This window comes from Aegilops tauschii, chromosome 5 (assembly GCF_002575655.3).
Source record: "Aegilops tauschii subsp. strangulata cultivar AL8/78 chromosome 5, Aet v6.0, whole genome shotgun sequence".
Lineage (NCBI taxonomy): Eukaryota > Viridiplantae > Streptophyta > Magnoliopsida > Poales > Poaceae > Aegilops > Aegilops tauschii.
In genome coordinates, this window is record NC_053039.3 from 181,224,240 (window position 1) to 181,229,547 (window position 5,308).

The window sequence follows — 5,308 nt, forward strand, 5'->3', positions numbered from 1 at the left end:
TTTTGAGAGGAGATGGTGCTGGTGAAGATGTTGATGGAGATTGCCCTCTCCCGATGAGAGGAGCGTTGGTGATGAAAATGTCGATGATTTCCCCCTCCCGGAGGGAAGTGTCCCCAGCAGAACAGCTCTGCCAGAGCCCTAGATTGGTTCCGCCAAGGTTCCGCCTCGTGGCGGTGGAGTCTCGTCCCGAAAGGTTGTTTATGATTTTTTCCTCGATGAAGGACTTCATATAGCAGAAGATGGCCACCGGAGAGCCAACAGGGGCCCACGAGGCAGGGGGCGCGCCCTGGGGGGTAGCGCGCGCCCCCCACCCTCGTGGCCAGGTGGGGCCCCCTTTGACGTACTTCTTCCGTTCAATATTTTTTATTATTTTAAAAAATAACTTTCATGGAGTTTCAGGACTTTTGGAGATGTGCAGAATATGTCTCTAATATTTGCTCCTTTTCCAGCCCAGAATTCCAGCTGCCGGCATTCTCCCTCCTTATGTAAACCTTGTAAAATAAGAGAGAATAGGCATAAGTATTGTGACAAAACGTGTAATAACAGCCCATATTGCAATAAATATCGATATAAAAGCATGATGCAAAATGGACGTATCACCCGCTGTCTGTCTGGCCTCGTTTAAATAGTGGGCGGACGGTAGGAGCTTGGCCGGTGTATGGCCTCATTTAAACTAAGGGCGGACGGGAGGAGCTCGGCCAGGATTGCGTTTAATTCCGGCCCGCAGATGAACGGACGTGTGGCCGGAGTAGGTTTCTTGGTTTGCATGCGGTTTTAATGGAGGCGTTTGATGGAGGCGAGGAGGCGGGTTCAGCCGGGCGTGCAGCGGGCAGCGCAGTACTATTCGATTTGACAGTGAGCGGCGCAAGGAGAGGGTTGCGGTTCCTGAAATGTTGAATGGCCAATGATGCATCCTCCTTCAATTAGCATCGTCAATGCATGAGGGGCGTAATGGGAGGAGGACCGGGAAAAGAGGCAGCACGATGTGAATGCAACGCAGTTTGCACTCATATAAAGGCGCCCCTCCATTCCAATGCATCTACCAGATCGTACGCACCTAAGCATTTGCCTAAGCACCTACACTAAGCGCAAAAGTGCTCACTCAGACCCATGGCGGCGATGCGCGCGAGCGGCCAACGGCTGTGCCAGATGGTCCACAACGATGGCCTGCGGCATGGCGCCAAGGATCGTCTCCAGACGGTGTTGGCGAGCGGTTGGTGGATGGCCATCGTCGACGCCAGCTACAACTCTCAGTTGGACCAGATGATCGTTGCCACCACCAACAAGTTCACCATCGTTAAGGAGCTCGTGGACGACATCACCGTCTCCTCCAGCCCGCGCGCCCGGGCTCCTCATTGCCTGCCACCCTAATCGGCCTCCATGGCCGGAACTTCTTTCAAGCACTAGTGGCCGTGCGACTGCCCGCCGACACCACGAAGAATGTCCACTTGGAGGTTGCGCTCGCCGCGAGGCGCCTCGCCCTGCAAGAATTCGTCGACCTACACATCCACGTGTACGAGCAAGTTGTGTACATAGGTATCTACAGGCCAGTGAGGACACTATGACGTTGGCCTTCCTCAACCGGTTGGAAGCATTGGATGCCTTTGCTGAGAACCACCTTGACCTCGCCACAAAAGCCGCCGCTCCTTAGCCGCCAGTCGGTGGCCCGGCGCACTAGGTTGAGGAGGAGGAGGTCGTACGTTGATGGATGCACCTTTCTTCTTACCTCCTGTAACCACCACTGCAATCGCATCATCGTGGCCTTAATTCTTATTGTGCTATTGCATTCTTGTTCCAGTCAATACAGACATGTGCGATCCCTTTGCTTAATTATATGCATCACTGTAACTAGTACTCCATCCGTCAATTTATAAGTTGTGCTTACCTTCTCCATCAACTTTGTACAACGCACAGGCATCTTGCTAGAAACAGTAGAACATGTCAGACCGCATGTGACCAAACCAACGATGCGCCAATCTAGCTACTACCCTGCTTATCTGGCGGAAAAAGCCCCGCCCTAGTGTTTCCAATCGTTATTTCTATCTATCGATCCTGCCAAGGAGCTGAACCAAATGTTACAATTTATACATGTTTCTCTACTCCTACTCCTATAAAAGACTCAGCAGGTGATGGTGGTTTGTCTGCCATCCTTCGTTTCGGACCATTAGATCTGCATCTAACGGCTGTGAGGTAAGTTGTGGCATTTTTGCAACAATAGCCCACTTCTCTGCTCCAATTTGCAAAAAACACCTTATTATCTTGAACAACCACATCCCTCCCTCACCTCATCAAAACAGCCTGAGAAATATATTTTGAGTGAAAAGTAATATATTTTTAGTGGTATATATGTATATCAAAACAAGAGTGCTTTCTTTCGAGTTTGTGAACAAGTACTACTATTCTACTACTTTGGATCTGTCGCAACGCACGGGCACATTGCTAGTAAAAGGAAAAGGCCTACCGCGTCCGCGTCGCAACCCCACATGTCCGGGAATCAGGAGTACTCCACGGCCCGTCCGGCATGCCACATAGCTAGGGAAGGCGTGTTGCCTAGCATTTTCACTTTCATGTGGGACCGTAGTTGAGCAAACCGACTATTGGCAAACCGTAGCCCGCCCACCACGTTGGAAAACAGAAACGAGGAGGGGAAGATCTAGCTGTAGCACGGAAGCTAGGAAATTTTGTGTCAGATGGGGCTCGTTGATAGAGTAGGAGCACTCCGTACTACTACTCCTACTAGTACGAAGTTTGTACTACAACTAGTACTACCACTATACAACTAGGTACGTGCACGGCACAACATCGTAGGAACAAAAAAAGGGACGATATTATTTTGGGTGATTTATCTTTGTTTCAGTCAACGTAGTATGAATAATATGATGTGGGGAGCACCCATGAAGCTTATGTGGCTTGGTTGCATGGCTAGGAAAGGCTAGAGAAAAATAAATAGATAATGTGTTTAGAGTGCACTCCACTAAATAGATATACTTTGGATCCATTGCAACGCACGGGCCGGCACATTGGTTGTAGTAAGAAACAAATTCTGGGTTTGGCACGAGTTCGTACTGCGGGAGCACCATAAGGCCTGCCGTAGGTGTTACATTTTCCTCTCGGGGCCCACGAGACCGAGCTTCAGTGGCTTAGTGCACCGGCCTATGAGTCAATGACATGTGGACCTTAAATGCGGCTGGCCCACATGTCATTCTCATGGTGGTGGCGTGGTTCGCGACTCACTCTCGTTCGAGATGACCCGGTCGGTGGTGGCGTGGCCGTGGCTAGGGTGCCACAGAAGTACTTCAGCTGAGGATTGATGCTCGTGATGAAATGTGTCAGAGACGCTGGATGAAAATTCGATGGTGCGGGAGTACGGATCATAGCATAGGAGTGGAGCAGGCAAACCGCGTCCAATCGGGTGTGGCTGTCACACTACTGGAATTAGCTTATTTGTCGTCTGCCAGTTCTTTGTCGTCTGCTAGCAGACGGCAAAGAAGGTCTTTGCCGTCCGCTTAAAAAAACGGACGGCAAAGAACTGGCTAATGGCAAAGAAGGATTTTGCCATCAGCCAGTTCTTTGCCGTCCGCTAGCTGACGGCAAAGATTCTTTGCCGTCAGCTGGCTGACGGCAAAGAGATAGGTGGCCCCACTTACGAGCTGATTAGATAAAACTTAACGGCTCCCCCTCTTTGCCGTCCGCTAGCGGACGGCAAAGACCTAACTTCACTACCCCCCCACCCGCCGCCGCCCCCGCCACCGCCCCCGCCACCCGCCGCAGCCTGCCCCATCGCCCCACCACCCCGCCGCCCCCCCCCCCCCCCCCCCCCCGTCGCCCCACCATCCCGGCGCCCCGGCGCCCCACCACGTCACCGCCCGGCCGTCCCACTGCCCCGGCGCCCCGCCGCCCCCACCACCCGCCCACCACCCCGGCGCCACCGTCGCCCCCAGCGCCACCGCGGCCCCATCGGCCCCGCCTCCCTGCCGGCTCCCCCTGAGCTCCACCGCCCCCGAGCTCCACCGCCCCCGAGCCCTGCCACCCCCGTCGCCACCGCCACCCTACCTCCCGCTGCCCCTGTCGCCACCCGCCACCCCCGAGCTTCGATGAGTTATTTTTTCTGTTTTTTATTTTTTTGCTGTTTAATTGTTTGTGTTAGATTTAGGTCTAGATATGTGTTAGTGTTAGTGTTAGTGTTAGATTTAGTGCTAGTGTCAGATTTAGGTCTAGATATGTGTTAGTGCTAGTGTATGTGTTAGTGTTAGTGTTAGGTTTTAGATAATTAGTTATATTATTAAAAGAAGTAGAAAAAATATGAAAAAGAAGAAGAAGAAAAGAAGAATACATAGAAGGGGAAGAAGAAGAGAAGGAAAGAAGAAGAAGAAGAAAGGAAAGAAGAAGAAGGATAGAAGGAAACACCCCGACCCCCTGACCCCGACACCCCGACCCCCTGACCCCGACACCCTGACCCCGACACCACACCCCGTCACCCCGACCCCCTGACCCCCTGACCCTGACACCCCGACCCCGACACCACACCCCGACACCCCGACCCCGACACGACACCCCGACCCCAAAACAGCACCCCGACCCCCTGACCCCGACACCACACCCCGACACCCCGACCCCCTGAACCCCTGACCCCGACCCGGACACCACACCCCGACACCCCGATCGACCCCGACACGACACCCCGACCCCGAAACAGCACCCCGACCCCGACACGGCACCCCGACACCGACACGACACCCCGACCCTCGACACCTCCCGAAAAGGTGCTCTTTGGCCTTCCAGAGGCCGGCGGGGTCATATATTTGTGAATTATGAGTTAGGTCATATATTTTTCGATTTTGTTATGAAAAACATCATATATAATTGTGTTGATCGGGTAGATTTAAATGTGCAGTTGTTTCATCGCTACGAGGTTTGGTGTTCGACGACCTCCCCGTGCATTTGACGAGCTCTGCCCCTTCGTTCGTGCGTGAGCACAAATGACATGTCCTCCTCCCCCCTTAATTATTTGCTCTGTTCCGGTGTTCGTGCCGATGAAACTTGATAGCTAGCTATATATCTGTCTTGAATTATCAGTATGCGTAACCAATATGTGTCTCCCGTTCGAAAGCGTTATAGTTATAAATATGCATGCATTTGCATATTTATAACCGTGATTCTTTCGAATTGTCCAACGCTATCCATGGACAGCCCGAGTATGTGTAGATTGGGTTTGTTTTCCCATAAGCTTTGCTCCGGATCCGACGCATAAATTTCGTTAGTGCCTCCCCTGTTGTTCTCCGGGTACACATCCTCTCTGTTTATTGCA